At 45.5% G+C, this 16494-nt stretch overlaps 1 protein-coding gene across 1 annotated transcript in view; it reads right to left on the bottom strand.

The window, feature by feature from the left end:
- The window catches only part of LOC126161301 (caskin-2), a 1090260-nt gene extending 1082679 nt beyond the window's left edge, over nt 1-7581 (bottom strand). The window contains exon 1 of the mRNA XM_049917047.1: nt 7278-7581. The gene's annotated coding sequence lies outside the window, so the exon portion shown is untranslated. The remainder of the gene's footprint in view (nt 1-7277) is intronic.
- Between the last annotated feature and the right edge of the window lie 8913 nt (nt 7582-16494).

The following is a 16494-nucleotide window of genomic DNA, read 5'->3' as shown; positions in this document are numbered from 1 at the left end:
GTTCCGACATTTCTACGGACTCCAAACTGATCTTCCCCGAGGTTGGCTTCTACCAGTTTTTCCATTCGTCTGTAAAGAATTCGCGTTAGTATTTTGCAGCTGTGACTTATTAAACTGATAGTTCGGTAATATTCACATCTGTCAACACCTGCTTTCTTTGGGATTGGAACTATTATATTCTTCTTGAAGTCTGACGGAATTTCTCCTGTCTCATACATCTTGCTCACCAGATGGTAGAGTTTTGTCAGGACTGACTCTCCCAAAGCTGTCAGTAGTTCTAATGGAATGTTGTTTACTGCCGGGGCCTTGTTTCGACTCAGGTCTTTCAGTGCTCTGTCAAACTCTTCACGCAGATGAAATGGGTGAGATGTCTCCCATTTCATCTTCATCTACGTCCTCTTCCAGTTTCATAATATTGTCCTCAAGAACATCGCCCCTGTATAGACCCTCTACATACTCCTTCCACCTTTCTGCTTTCCCTTTTTGTTTAGAACTGCGTTTCCATCTGAGCTCTCGATTATTGGCTCTTCCTTATCTATATGAACGATTTAGGAAACAATCTGAGCAGCCGTCTTAGGTTGTTTGCAGATGATGCTGTCGTTTAGCATCTAGTAAAGTCATCAGAAGGTCAAAACAAACTGCAAAACGGTTTAGAAAATATGGTGCGAAAATTGGCAATTGACCTTAAATATTAAAGATGTGAGGTTATCCCCATGAATTCTAAAAGGAATACGTTAAAATTCGGTTACATGATAAATGAGTCTAATCTAAAGGCCATAAATTGAACTAAATACCTAGGAATTACAATTACGAACAAATTAAATCGGAAGGAACACTTGGAAAATATTATGGGGAAGGCAAACCAAACACTGCGTCTTATTGGCAGAACAGTTAGAAAATGTAACAGATCTACTAAAGAGACTGCCTACACTACGCTTGTCCGTCCTCTTTTGGAGTACTGCTGCACGGTCTGGGGTCCTTACCAGATAGTACATACATCAAAAAAAGTTTTGCATCACCCCGGTTCCCAGAACTCCTGAAAATAGACATTGACTGTGGATATTGTAACACAGACACTCTCCCTTTGACTGTTCAGAGTTGTCACTAAACCCGCCCCAAGATGTGAACAACCGTGCGTGAGCAGCGCCTATTAGACGGAGGGGGTCCGACAGCCGGTCAGTTCCAGTCATTCATTCCACCAGGGAGGAGGTACACGGCTCGAGTTGTCTGCAGTTCAGTCATGCGCAGACAGTCAGTACCACGGTTCGACTGCGTCCACACCGTTACTTTGTGCCAGGAAGGGCTCTCAACGAGGGAAGTGTCCAGGCGTCTCGGAGTGAGCCAAAGCGATGTTGTTCGGATATGGAGGAGATACGGAGGTCAGGAACCGTAGCTGACATGCCTCGCTCAGGCCGCCCAAGGGCTAGTACTGCAGTGGATGACCGCTACCTGCGGAATATGGCTCGGAGGAACCCTGACAGCAACTCCACCATTTTGAATAATGCTTTTCGTGCAGCTGCAGGATGTCGTGCTAGACTCAAACTGTGAGCAATAGGCTGCACGAGGCGCAACTTCACTTCCGACGCCCATGACGGGGTGCGTCTCTTTAACCACGACACCACGCAGCGCCGCACACGTGGGCCCAACAACACGCCAAGTGGACTGCTCAGGATTGGCATCACGTTCTCTTCACCGATGAGTGCCGCGTATGCCTTCAACCAGACAATCGTCGGAGACGTGTTTGGAGACAATCCGGTCAGGCTGAACGCCTTAGGCACACTGTCTAGCGAGTGCGGGAAGGTGGAGGTTCCCTGATGTTTTGAGGTGGCATTATGTGGGGCCGATGTACGCCGCTGGTGGTGATGGACGGCGCCGTAACGGCTGTACGATGCGTGAATGCCATCCTGCGACCGATAGTGCAACCATATTTGCAGCATATTGGCAAGGCATTCGTTTTCATGGACGACAAATCGCGCCCCCTTGTTACATATCTTGTGAATGACTTCCTTCAGGATAACGACATCACTCTCGACTAGAGTGGCCAGCATGTTCTCCAGACATGAACACTATCGAACATACCTGGGATTGATTGAAAAGGGCTGTTTATAGAGGACCAACCTGTCTGAGGGATCTACGCCTAATCGCCGTTGAGGAGTGGGACAATCTGGACCAGCAGTGCCTTGGTGAACTTGTGCATAGCATGCCACGATGAATACAGGCATGCACCAGTGCAAGAGGACGTGCTACTGCGTATCAGAGGTACCGGTGTGTACAACAGTCTGGACCACCACCTCGAAACGTCTCGCTGTATGGTGGTACAACATGCAATGTGTAGTTTTCATGAGTCCAGTTTTCTATACAGGTTCCGGAACTCTCGGAACTGAGGTGACGCAAAAAATTTTTTTAGGTATGTATTAACGCAGTACTTCGAGTGTGTTCAACGTAACGAAGAGCAGCACGTTTTCAATTATCGCGAAATAGGGGAAAGAGTATCACTGGGGTGGACGCTATAGAGACGAAGGCGTTTCTCGTTAGGGCAATATCTTCTCACGAAATTTCGACCACCAACTTTCTCCTCCGAATGCGAAAATATTTTGCTGACAATCTGTGCACAAAGTGTGCATAGTTCAGCATTTGTCCTTAACTTTGTTTCCTTCCTGTCTCACCTCCCCAAACATCTTACTCAAAGATTTCCTCTCTCACCTCCATAACCAGCCCTCCCCCTCTGTGGTCACGACCATCCTTCCGACCCATACATTACTATAGGTCTAAATATAATCAAATATATTTTCATTTTTTGTGTTTCTACTAACATTTTTGGACTCGAATACACTCTGCAAAGAATACTAACATCGGTTTGCACTGGCTATCCTTTCTCGAATTTCTGCTGCTGTCCTGTTATCTTCCATTATTATCGAGCCTCAGTTTTTAAACTGAAAGAGTAGCACAGAGATCACATCTCCCTGCCACAGTCCTCTCTGCACGTGCGGGGGCGGTTCTAGAAGTCGGTGAAGGGGGCGGGGGGGATAGGGGGGCTAATGGCGAGGGGGGCGGGAGGGGGTTTGGGGGATGGAATATCGCCTAACAAAAGGAGAGGAGAGTTGGGGTCCTCCACCGACAAATTAGTAAAATTTCGTGTCGGTTAAAGTAGTTTTTGGTAACTGTTTTGGAGTTAAGGGTAAAAACGTGTCTACAGGATGTGATTGCACGGGAAAATAATACGATTTGACCCATATGTCGGACGATTTCGAAGTTTTTGTCTGAGGTCAGCAGGTAAAGTGTTGGTATTCCATATCATTCCGAAGCCGATGTGTGGTATCCGCAACAACTCCACTTTCCGAGGTGGGGCTGTTGGCCGCACACCCCCTGGCCGCTCTGCCAACGCCGGCGCAGCCCTCCCTCCACTAGGCTGGAGCACGCAGGCGCTCCCGTCTGGCACGCAACGTGCCTTCACCTTATTTTTATAAACATCCACTATTCACTACTCTTATGGAAAAATAACAAAGTTTCTACTAAAAGACCGCAAGATTTCCCTACGTGGTGCATTTTACATTAAGTCGAAGTAAACCGCGATTAAAGTTGCGAAACCACCATTTTCAACTTGGCGTCCTACGTGTGTGGACAGTGATGCGTGGTGTGCTTTCCGTGCTGTCAGTGCGTGTATTCAGATCTGCGACCACGGGTGTTAGGAGCCGTGCAGCGAGCAGCCGGCAGCCATCCCTCTCAATTACGGTCGCTGCCGACACGGAGACTGCGTAGGTAACGCGTGCATCCGTAACGCATCCGAAGGCTCGACGGGACGACAACCTTTCAGCTAACAGCTTGAGGAAAAAGAAGACACAGAGCTGTCAGAGAAGAGGGCAACAAAATGAAAATGACTGCACTGGAGCAAAGTCAGTTGTACAAATCAAACACACAGTGAAACTTTTTTCGCGGAAGAAAGCGTGACATGGTAGAAAATACGGTCTTATCAACCTGCCTACGGATCAGCACTGACATGCTTTTCACCTTCGTGACTGTCGAAAGTGGGACAATGGGTTCCGACGAGCAACATATCATTCGTACTGTCGTCAATTCCTCGTGTGGTGCACTCCCCAATCAGGCAGGCATCGGCTCTTGCGCCCTTCTTGTCTGCAGTTGACCGCTGTCAGTCCGTGAAAAGAAGGGAGTCGCTCCACTAGGCAACACTCACGCGCCTGTGAGTGCTTTCCTTAAACCCAGCACACGTGTGAGCTCCTAGTGAGCACTGCTCCACACAGCGAGTACAGCCACAACTGCAGTCGTGGACAAGCTTCTTGAAAAATGCCCAGGGACATGCGCAAGCGCCAGAGGAAACTCGTCTGGACCAATCAAAAGGAAGGGGGGAGTGTATCAACCCCACTGATGATATTACTCCTGTTTGTCAGTACGGTTGGACTGTCTGATGTACCCTCAATACACAGCGGGTGGAAACTGGCGTATCCACAGTCAGTTTAGTTAAGGGGGGCAGGACGTCAAATGGGCCGACTAGAGCAGGAGAGGCACCACAGGACATTTTAATTGCCACTATCCATACTTTCACAAATAAATTCACAAACGTCTGTCAACATGACCAGGAAGGATTCAGGATGCACAGTCATAGCAGTGCAAGTTCAAAAACATAACAAAATAATGTTTTTACCTGTGAAATTTCATCTTTCTTCACTTACTATTGGCTGCATTTGTTGCTGTAGGTACACTTTTCTTCGTAAGTAAGAGAGATTCTTCGATGAATTTTGCACGGCATACAAACAATACTTAGAGGTGTATCAAACTCCAGAGTATTTAATTTATGAAAAAATTAATTAGCTGTTAGAGTTTAAACTTCATGTTTAGAAAAAAACTCAAATTTTATAGTTAATTATGTCAATTTTTACCACACTTTTTAATAGGTTTGGAAAATTCTAGAGTTTTGCATTAAGCAATCTGTGTGGAAAATTCATCGAATAATCTCTATTAGTTACGAAGAAAAGTGTACCTACAGCAAGAAATGCAGGCAATAGTAAGTAAAAAAATGATGAAATTTCACATACAACAAAAAATTATTTTGCTATGTTTTTGAACTTACACTGCTATGAATGTGCATTCTAAATTCTTCCTGGTCATGCTGACAGCATTTTGTGAATTTATTTGTGAAAGTACAGATAGTGGAAATTAAAACGTCCTGTGGCGGCTCTGCTGCTCCGAATCGGCCCGTCTGACGTGCTGTGCTGCCCCCCCCCCCTTCCTTACATGAGTAGCTGGAGTGAGTACTGAACACCGGGTCAGCGCCTTATACTCGAACCCGTCCACAAAAAGCGTGCCGGCCGACACGGCGGGCCCACTGCTACAGCGACGGACACGGCCGTGACACAGGGTGTAAAGTGTAACATTTTAAAAAATTTAGCACGATCTTTTCTTAGGTTCTACAGACTGTATTTCTTGTGACACACACTAACTGAAATGAGCATTGACTTCTCGCATTTCAGCGTTCACGCCCTACCCTCTGGTGGAATACGGTTCCACACCGTACGTGACACACCAGCCTGTTGCCGTAACACACGCATGCACTGACGTAAGAGCACGGTACAAAACACTGTGGTGACAGCAGGATCCTCCTTCCAAACCCAGCACGTCGCTTTTCTACAGCTACTGTACACACGTCTGCACTGTGCGTGGCAGTGCGTACATACCTCGTAGCTGTCCGAGCTTAGCTGCTTTACTCGATTCGTTGCGATGCCAGTGTCAGCACCCAAATACAACGGCTCCTGTATGTTATTCCTTTCCGCGACCCTGACTGCCGCGGCAATAGAATCGTGTCGCATAGTCTTCCTGGTATAACCGATTTCTAAATTTATGGAACAAGATCTCGCGAGAAATGCATAATTTTTCTTCTAAAGGTTGCTGCGTAATCTTCTCAATTACAAGTGTTACACTGTTGTAGGGACTGTATTAACTCGTTTGTAGTATCTTAAGGAAATCCAGAGTAAAGTTAAAAACAAACTAAAATCCAAGCCCTGCTTTGATAATCGTCTTTGTGTGGTTTTAACTCACGGAGGAGAATGAATTTAAAGATAAATTACCGCTACGGACTTGACGCCGACGAAACGTCTCGATACAGATGAAGTTTCGGATATCGCACACTTGCTGCGTATTTTTAATTAACAACCTGCGCTAATTTTTCTGTTTCCACGAAAAATGTTTTAACGAAGCGAAGAAAGCTGCTAGCGACGCGGCTGCGACTTCGTTCCATCTGTGCTTCCCTCTTGTTAAGGATTCTCTAGGACGTCTCCGAAAGTCTGACCCGAGGGCTTCGATCAGAGGTCCGTTACGGTGTTGCACGACGTTTAGGCGAGCGGCGCGGCGCGGCGCGGCGCAGCTGCGGCCGGCCCTGGTGCACGAAGCTGCAGCTGCAGCTGCAGCTGTAGCTGTAGCTGCGCAGCGCCCGCCAGCTGCTCTGCTTCGGAAGCGCCCCTGCCGACTCGCAGACCCACGTCGCGCCTGTTTCTCTGCTACCTGGTCCGCCGCCTTTGTCACGAGAGGCTGTCTACTCCGGAACAGCCGCTGTTCCTCACCTGTTTCAATTGCGCAATGCCTCGCGGCTTTCACTCAGCAGGAATGGCTGCCAACCGTCTTTAAAGCAATGGCAAGCAATCTACTGCGCCCGTACCGCTACGAAAACAGGGGATTCTTTTCTTTTTTCTGAGATTCTTTAAGTTGTTTTGGATATTAATATAAGTACGTAACCGGTAATTGTTTATTTACACTGCACGTTCAGATATTCCGAATATATTTCTTTTTACGTATGTCTGTCCAAACGGCTCGTGCTGACAGCCACCCGCTGTCGGTATCTGGTGCAATTGTAAAGATTCGACACGTCAATATCACAGTCAGCAATTCGAACCTGCACGAAATATGCCACGGATGTAACAATGGCCGACGTTTTTCACTCTCTAAACGTATCTGAACGACTTTCCTCGATAAAATTTAGGACGAAAGGCGTCAGCGATCCAGTCAGGCTCTTCTGACACTCGTAAGAGCATCAGATGGCTCCGTGTGCGGAATTGCGAGCAGCAAGCCGAGGTGGTAGAGTGGTCGGTCACTAACAACGGTACAGTTCAAGTTGTTAGAAGAGGATCTGTTTGACAACAAATGACGAGTGCTTCGTGCAACGACAGCAGCGCTTAGCTCACGCTAGCAAGTCAAACGTGTACCGGCAGCAGGCGTCGCCGCCTTCACTGACCCCGCGTCGAAGCAGCCACACACCAGCCGCCACTTACCGCTTATTCTCCGCATAGCAGCGCCGGCCGGTGTCCGCTCCTCGAGGTACGTATCCACACTCGGCTGTTTCTTTTCCCCTGGCGGTGCACAACGAGAAAATGGAAGCAACGGTTCGCTACACACACCACACGCTCAGCACTGCACAGTCGGCTGGAATCAGCCGGGGCCCGTCTCCATGCCGGCACACACTCGCACTTCACACACCCGCACAGCACCCGCGACCGCACACCGCGCCGCGTCCCGTAACGTCACGTCACGTCGCGTCACGTCCGCCGCTGCCAAGCCGAGCGACCACGGCGACGCGCTGCGTGGCGACTGGCGGAAAGCGGCGAAGAGCAGCTAGGGGTTGGTGGGGGGGGGGGGGGGCGCTAGGTCGGGCGACGAGTGGAGGGGAGCCCCGCTGCTCGATAAGCGAGCGCAGCGAGCGCCCCGCCGGCCGCCTACTGCCTGCGCATGCGCCGTGCGCCACCTCCGCTTCCACCTGGTCCTCGCGTAGCGAATACTCAGATGCTCTCGTTCTTGTTTACATGTCGCGTATAGAAACGGGGGAACTGCAACAGCCCCTATTTGCACTCGGCATTATCGTAACGAGTCCTTTCTACTTTAATTCTTTCTCTGTACTTGTAGAATACATCACCGTTAAGCCGGCCCACAAGTTTGTCCGCCGTGGCTGCCGGTCGCTCTCAAACGACCTCCCGACTACGCACGGAACACGCCGTGCTCCTCGACACGATTTGCGAGCCCAGCGGTCTCCAGCTGCAGTTCGTGACTGCATCTAATGTGTAAATGACACAGTTTGTTCACCATAATGGACGCGCGTAAAACAGCTGCGTTACCTCTACGAGCGATTGTCGAAGAAGATTCTAGACTCGTCGACGGTACATAACGCTGTACAGCCACCTGGGATGCAAGTTATTCTTTAACCCGACTCAACTGTCATCCCATTTTCGGTTTCAAACTGACTGTACTTAAAGTATACTGTCTGATGTCGGTTTCCACCCGTATAATATCCATATGCTCGATGTTGCATTGACTAGCGTCACTCTCAGATAACGTACTTCATCACACAGATTTCAAGAACGACAATGTTTCGTAATGTCGTTTGAACGGAAAAGGTTTTCTTCTTTTTTTTTTTTTTCGACGTTGCTCGCGTCATCGAAGGAGACAGGAGGAGTATTTACCGGCAAGGTAGAACTATGAAGCAATCTATAAAACCGACAGATAAGTACCGAGTCGTCATAATTATTAAAGTGTAGCTGCTTACGGAGTCCAGTGTGGGCTATAATTATCGTACAGCATTAAAGCGGAACCAATTTACGGTCCAAAAAAATTATTTCCCAGTTTGGCCAGCAGTTGAAGGTGTGAACACAAGGAAGACGTATAGAAATTTTTCCGTGTGTAATGGATTAGCAACGGGGAGCGGGCAGAAAAGGCGAAACAACTGACAAGAGAAAGACGTAATGTCGATTCAAATATTAAACGCCGCTTAGACAGTTTCTTCGGTACGATCACCGGAGACGTCGACGAGATGGTGCATCCGTGAAACGACGTCATCGACAGTCTCCCACAGAATTTCCGGTGGAATCTGTCCCTTTATACTGGTCTTCACATCAGGTGTCCCGGGTAAAGGAGTTCTTTCCTATTTCCTCAGAGCCACACAGATTCAGATCAGGTGATGTTGCGGGCCGCTCACCTGGAAAACCTCCCATCTCTAGACGCTCGTTGAAGGTTGCATTAAGCAGAGCTTTCACCGGGTGAGCAAAATGATGTGTTGTCCCATCTTGCACGAAAAGAGTGTTTACACGCGGCAGCAGCCACGTGCTGGACGAGCAGATGCCGATAGCGCGCAGACGTGACGGTGCCCGTGGCTCTTCGAGGAAGCACGGACCGGGTCTCGTTCCACAGCATCCGAACATCGCTCCGCACCCCGTAGTGCAAAACGTTGTCCGGCGACATATCGACCTCGTTCCGTGTCCGAAAAAGAAGATGAAATTGACAACGCTGCTGCGGATTATGAGGTTTCGGGATCTTGTACGGGTGCTAGTGTCATAGAGAGCACAAAGGTTTCCTCTGGACGGGCACCGGCACTGGCGACCTAGTCGGCAACTTGCACCAGGCCTGGACGCCGGCCTCTTCCGCACCGCGACGCCCCCTGTGTACCTGCTGCCGGCCACCAGCAGTCTCTCTTCTCGCTCACCTTCAGACTTCTCAAACGACAGCGTGGACGCGACACCGTCATAAAAGCAGTGCACAGTGCCACCAGATCTGCACTTGGTGACCAAAATCGGAACCAATCTTTTCCAAAAAAATGGTTCAAATGGCTCTAAGCACTATGGGACTCAACTGCTGTGGTCATAAGTCCCCTAGAACTTAGAACTACTTAAACCTAACTAACCTAAAGGCATCACACACATCCATGCCCGAGGCAGGATTCGAACCTGCGACCGTAGCGGTCCAGACTGCAGCGCCCAGAACCGCTCGGCCACTCCGGCCGGCCAATCTTTTCCAGCAAAAGTCAGCTCTACATTAACCTGTTAGTAGCTGCAATTAATTATAACCCCCCGGTACATGTACTTTAGACAAAGTTTCGTCATAGGAAACGCTTCCAGGGCGTGATTCGTGTTTACCTGCCGACACAGGCTGGCAGTCACGTCGAGTTTTCTGGCCACTGGAGAAACGTTCCGGCCATTGGCCTCTGCAACAAGAATTGCTGCATATACATAATTTATAATAAATAACATTCACTGCTGCAGATAGTACTTCTACTGAATTAATGAGAAGCTTTTAGAAAACAGAAGGTGAAAAAATTTGGAAGGAGGTGGACGCAAACCTGCTGCCCTTCTCTTAACAGTTCACGACGCTATAATCCACACCGCAGCGTCGATATGGCAGCTACGTCTACGTATACGCATCTACAAATGTCATTACTTGATGTTCGTCTGTGACAGATTGAAACAAAACGACGCGCTTTTTGTAGATCATCATTCTGTCGTACACATTCATTGCTCACGAGTTATAAGACTAAAAGCATCAAACACGGGAACCTTTTAACTACAGATAATCAGTTTCCTGTCATTTAATTATAACAAAGCTTAGCTGACACGAAGCGTTTTCGACGGGGATCTCGATTTGCTGCTGCTTTGAAACAACTTGTACTACTACTTCTTCTTTTTCTGATTTTACGGACTCATTGGACCACTTCAGTCTGTCATTTTCTGGTCATCTTCTTCACCGGGTTTTCTTTTCGAACTGCCCAGTAGCTTTCCGTTCGTTTGACGTTTTCTGTCGTTCCACATCTGTACATCTATAAATGCCCTTCTTATTCTTTGCCGTTGGTCTATTTTTTTGTTTAAATCTTAGTTTCCTGTTTCTCAGTTTCTTAAATTTTCTGTTATCTTTTGCAGACAGTCGAGAGTTAATTCTAGCTTTTTCACATCCGCCCTTATTTCCTTTATCCAACCAACATGTTGCTTTACGTTCCAAAGTTTCTCTACGATTTTTCTTGCTAGTCTGCTTTTTGGTGTCCCTATAACGTGACAATAAAAAGAGATCCCTTTTTCCGTATTGTGTATGCACTGGGCTCCAGTTCGCCGTACACCACTTCATTTAGCACTGTTATCCTTTTCCATCTTTCTGATATTTCTTATTAACGCATGTTAACTTTTAGGGTTTTGGCGATTCCGTTTTTCCGGGAGACTTTGAGTTTTACTTCCGTATGTCAGCTCTTGTTGAACAGCCGTCTTGTCTTGTAATGCCGGCCAGAGTGACCGTGCGGTTCTAGGCGCTTCAGTCTGGAACCGCGTGACCGCTACGGTCGCAGGTTCGAATCCTGCCTCGGGCATGGATGTGTGTGATGTCCTTAGGTTAGTTAGGTTTAATTAGTTCTAAGTTCTAGGTGACTGATGACCTCAGAAATTAAGTCGCATAGTGCTCAGAGCCATTTGAACCATTTTGTCTTGTAATGTCTTAATTTAGTTTTGATTGTTACACATGTGGACATGTAGACCACGCTAATTTTTGAGCTTTTAACATTTTGGTAGTTCTTTCTTGTCATACGGGTTTCTCGTCCAAGTTTTATAATTACAATTTTCCTAAGTATTTAAATTGTTTCACTATTTTTACTTTCCTGTTGTTTGCCGTTATGTTGTTGATTACTAGAGGAGTTGCTTGCACTATCCCACTCTTACGAATATCTGGACCCCTATTTTTGTGCTATATTTTGTAGGCTTGTTATTTAATGTCTGGGATCTCGAATGTTATTAGCTAATGATGCTAGTCATCTGCGAATTCCGAACAATTTAAGTTTATTTCATCTTTCTCGGCTTCAATTCTTATGTTTTTGAGATATTCTTTGTACCACTCCTCCGTCACGTATTCCAGAGCACAGCTGAAAAGTAATGGCGATGAACCATCTCCCCTGTCTTAACCCTCCTCTGAACTTCACCTTAGATTTGGTGTTTGTTAGAGTTAACTTCATAATATTTTAAGTTGGGATGGAGATTGAAATTCCTTAGTATCTTCATCTTTGAAGATTTGTCGATGCAATCATAAGCTTTTTTGGAGTTTACAAAGGTTATGACTTGTTTTTGTTTTCTTTTGTAGTAATCCATTACCAATATCAAAGTGCTTATCCTTTCTGGGGAGCTTCTCTTGGGTCTAAATCCTCCTTGGTATTCTCTTAGTTCCTTCTCAAGGTGATCTTTACTACGATTGTACAGAATTGTTGATACGACTTTACATGTTATATACAAAAGGTAAATTCCTCTATAATTGTCTGGATTTGATTTGTTCCCTTTTTAAACTATGGATGGATTACAGCTGTAGTCCATTGTTCTGGTATTTCTTCTTTGCTCCAGACTTTCACTGTGCTTGGTTCCGCAAATGTTTGATGTTCTCCACTTGCTCTGAAGTTTTTGAGCTCTTTCAAAGCTTTAGTAAACTTCATGGATTGTGGGCGGGCTTATATTCTCTGATGGTGTTCTAATAGAGGTTTATAAGAGAAACGTTTCTGTTGAAATTTCTGTATTTTTCTACTGCTGGGAACCATCTTATTATTTTTATTCTTTGACATTAATGCTGGAGGATCATATCTTTCTAGTTGTCTGCTAAATATTTTGTACTAATCCCCTCAGTATGTTGTCTCGCTATGTTTCCCTATCATTAGAAATGTGCAGTACGTTTTGCATGCGGCATATAAACTGTTTCATTATTTTTCGGGTTATATTTCTTTGTTCTGTGAATTCTAAGTCCGATTCTTCTGTTTTATCACTCTGATGCCTTAACAACGCTTGGTGTCTATCTACCAGTGTTGTACTACAACCATCGTTCCACTACTGGTGTTTCTTTCTTGGATTTATCGGAGCTACCTGTTCAGCTATTTGTTTCATTTGGGGAACTATTTCCACTGGATCATCTGTTATTTTTATATTACTTGTTTGTTCTCCGTATTACTTGTTACTTCTGAATTCCTGAGGGTCGTAACTTCTCTTTCTGATGGGGTAGATTTTTTATTTGTCAGAGATGTGAATTAAATTTTTGTTTTTATCATGAAGTGATATTATCCAGTGTCTCTCCCTCTGAGAAATTTCTCATTATGGATTTCCTTGTGGTACTTTTTATCCATACAGACATGATCCACATGCCATTCTTGTTTTTCCAGTTTGAATGTCTCCAAGTTTTGAGCTTATTTTGTCTTCTCTCGAAGTACGTTGACTGTGAGATAATGTTATGGTTTCTGATGAATTTCACCAGTCTCATGCCATTTTTATTTGCTCTTCTTTGTGCTGGCCATTTTCCTATTATATCTCTTTTCCCTTCTTAACAGGGCATTGAAATCTCCAATTACAATCACGGTGTGATTTCTATTTGTGTGTGTTTTCGTCTGACCTAAAAGCTCCCAAAATTTATTCACATCTTCTCTGTGTTCTTTCTTATTATTTTTATCATTAGTTGGGCTATGGGCATTTATTATTGTGTACATTCTGGTAGCAGCTTTTATAGTTAATGTTGATAGCCCGGGAGATTCTATTACGGATTCAATTATTTTCAGACTGACCACAATTTCCGTTCCGAACTGTGTGTGACCATTGCTTCGTTACTCTTTTTCCTGGTTTTCCCCAATCAGTGTCTCTCATTTCTTGGAGTCGAGCTACTAGAAACCCTCTGCGATCCATTTAGTGTGTCTCGAGTCTAAATGTTGATCTTCTGTCAGCCTCGGGTCAACCCTGTTCCGCCAGCAATGACCCCCTCCCCCCCCCCCCCCCCCCCCCCAGTGTAGCTCTTACAGCACGGCGACTGCCTCCCCTCTCCACGAGGCAGAGACGTGATACCGGAACCCCTGCCTCACTCCGCCCACTGTCCTCCAGCTCCTCCTCCACGTGCGTTTTCACGTCCCGTGAGAGGAGAGGACGGCAACAGCCATCTCCCACATTGTGAAAAAAAAGTCGCTGTACGGAAGTGAGTGCCTCACAGTTTCGGCGGCATCGTGTTCGGCTGCTACTGCTACGCCCATGCACACACAGGGAGCAGCAAGGGAAAGGTGCTGGACCAAGTTGCTAGTTTCTTTTATTTTTTTTTTTTAAGAAAGTGTACAGTACCATTTTCTTGCTTCTCCCAGCTATTCTGATTGATTCATTTTTTTTCGTTTCTTTTACTTTCTTCAGTCACAATCGTGATTTTGTTTCAACGCACGATACATTTCAAGACTTGGGAGCTTATCTTCAGGTGCTTTGAAAGCCTACATCGATTATTTTTCCAGATTTTGGTCGATTCTGGCCTTGATAAGATTAAAATTGTGTATTACCAAGCGGGAACATTCTGAATACAAGGTTGCAAAACAAACACAAACTGAAAAATAACTTATTGTTTCCAGCGGTGGATACATAGTTTTTGAAACACACTATGAGTAAACGCGATTATATACATATACGTACGTTTCGATCATCAGCACATTTTGTAAACACAAATCAAAGCGAATTAAAGAATTTCGTATGCGTAGATGCTGCAATTTCTACATATACTCATGTGTTATTATTTCTAAGGAGAATATTTAAAAAGAGCAAAGACAATACATTATCAGATATATTGTGAATATGTCAGATGTGCACTATGCTATCAAATGGTTGCACTATTAAATAACTTTTTCTTAAGGAAAAAATAAATTTTTAAAATTAGTGAAAAAACTCTGAGTGCTTAACTCTGTTTATTTAATATGTTTGCAGACGATTTCACTTTGTGTAACATAGTTTCTAGCTGTTCTACTAGATCAACTTTCTTACCACGGTTTTCCTTGCGGAGCACAGTTAGGCTGTCGCCGACGATACTTAGACCACGTACATGTGGTTGGCTATTGTGGATTTATCGAAGTGGTCAAGTCCAAAAGCATCGACGTGGTCTTTATATCATGCCTGGGAAGTTTTTCCTGTTTTGATTATGTAAAATGCAGGGCAGCTCTAACATTCTAATTTATATATGGACACAATGTTCTGTTACTGGGATGTTTGTTTTACTGTCAGACGTAAATGGTTTCAAGTCAGTGCTAGTACGGGGGGGGGGGGGGCTACACTGATGTCACCTCACATTCCATTGCTGCCAGATGATCCAAGATGGCGGCGATGACGTCATCCAAGATGGCGGATTTCTGCGGGAAGTTTGAATTTTGGCGGGAAGATATTTTATTTTATGAACTTCTATGTGCTACCAGTTTCGTCATTATATTGATGGCATCTTCAAGACCCAGTCACCGTAGTCGTAAAACCGCTATACACGGAAGGAGCCATATAACTGGGTCCGCGAATCAATTCGTCCTGCAACAGCTCTTGGTGGCCAGGCGACACAGACTCAGAACATAAAACACATGTACTCCTAAGACCACAACGTTCTGCACTTAAAAACGGGCTATAATATTAGATGGAATACCTTTCCCAACTATCAGACACACATCCTTCTTAACACTTTCTCTATGCTGAACTATCTTATCGAATGGCAAAACATTCTGTTTGCACCATAGGAGCGCAATATAGCTTTGCGGAGACGTATAGTGTCCACTGTTCACATGTGCCCAAGGTTCAGAAATTATATGATGCCTGCTTAAGGCCTACATAAAATGATAGTTACTAGAAGGAGACACATCCTACAAGGAAACAGATAAACGCAAAGCAGCAGTGTCCGACTTGTGAAAATTACAAGTAATTCCGTCACTAACTCTGTAAACAATGCATCAGTCGGGTACATGTGTTCACAGAGATTGCAGCACATCACAAGCTCTTACCGCTTAGTTAGTTATGACCCTGAAGTCTCGATTTTACACCCAAGATGCGACAGGGGCGATCGCATAAATGAAAGCTCCTTTAGAGGAGTGTGTCCAGTTTCTTCACACATGAGATGGAAGTCCTCTGATGACCGTCAGGTTCACCGTTAACGATCGCAAGAAGGCAGTGCTTCAAAACACATACGGAACACGTAGCCGTATACGACTAGAATGCAGGCTATGTCACGTCACTGATGCATCCGGAATCACTTGTGCCCCAATAGACATACAGTATAATCTAACCTCAGTCGGAAGAAATTCACTGCCTCCCTAGTTTGCTATTGTGTACTGAAGTTAGGAGTTGTTTGCCCGTCTGTGGGCTGTGCAACATGACCCCAGGCACATCTGGGTGGGTGTTTTGTGATAGTGTGATAAATATAATCGATGCCTAAATAAAATGTTCGAAAATAAATAGAGAGCAGTCATTCCTTACTCTCCCCAGCAGCTCAGAGCAGGCTGAGTCATTTTCCCTAACCATCTCGGTTTACGTCCTCTGCTGGTGGTACTGAGTACTAGACCTCGTGGAGAACATACTGTTTGCCACCATCATGGATAACTGTACTTGCGTCATCAATTGGTGTCACGGTGGCTTCTTCTGACGGCGACGAAATGTACTAAAGCAGTTGGGGTCTGGAGCTCGTGGTGAACCCAGTACCTGGCGCCATCTTAGATTACCATACTTCTGTCACTACTGCGTCTTCTAGTGGCATCGATATGAACTGAGTCAGTTGGGCTATGGACTCAGTGGCGAATACACTCTAATTATTTAAATAAAGGCTGGTGTATGATTTCGACAGTTGACGATTAGCAAGCAGAGTATTTTAGTTGGATTATTATTTTGAGAATTTAAGAGTTGTTTGGCTATCTGGACGTAAATGTATTGCATTACTTATGAGTGGTTCACATGT

This window comes from Schistocerca cancellata, chromosome 2 (genome assembly GCF_023864275.1).
Source record: "Schistocerca cancellata isolate TAMUIC-IGC-003103 chromosome 2, iqSchCanc2.1, whole genome shotgun sequence".
In the NCBI taxonomy this organism is placed as follows: domain Eukaryota; kingdom Metazoa; phylum Arthropoda; class Insecta; order Orthoptera; family Acrididae; genus Schistocerca; species Schistocerca cancellata.
Note: the sequence above shows the minus strand (reverse complement) of the source record. Positions and strands in the feature narration are given on the sequence as shown.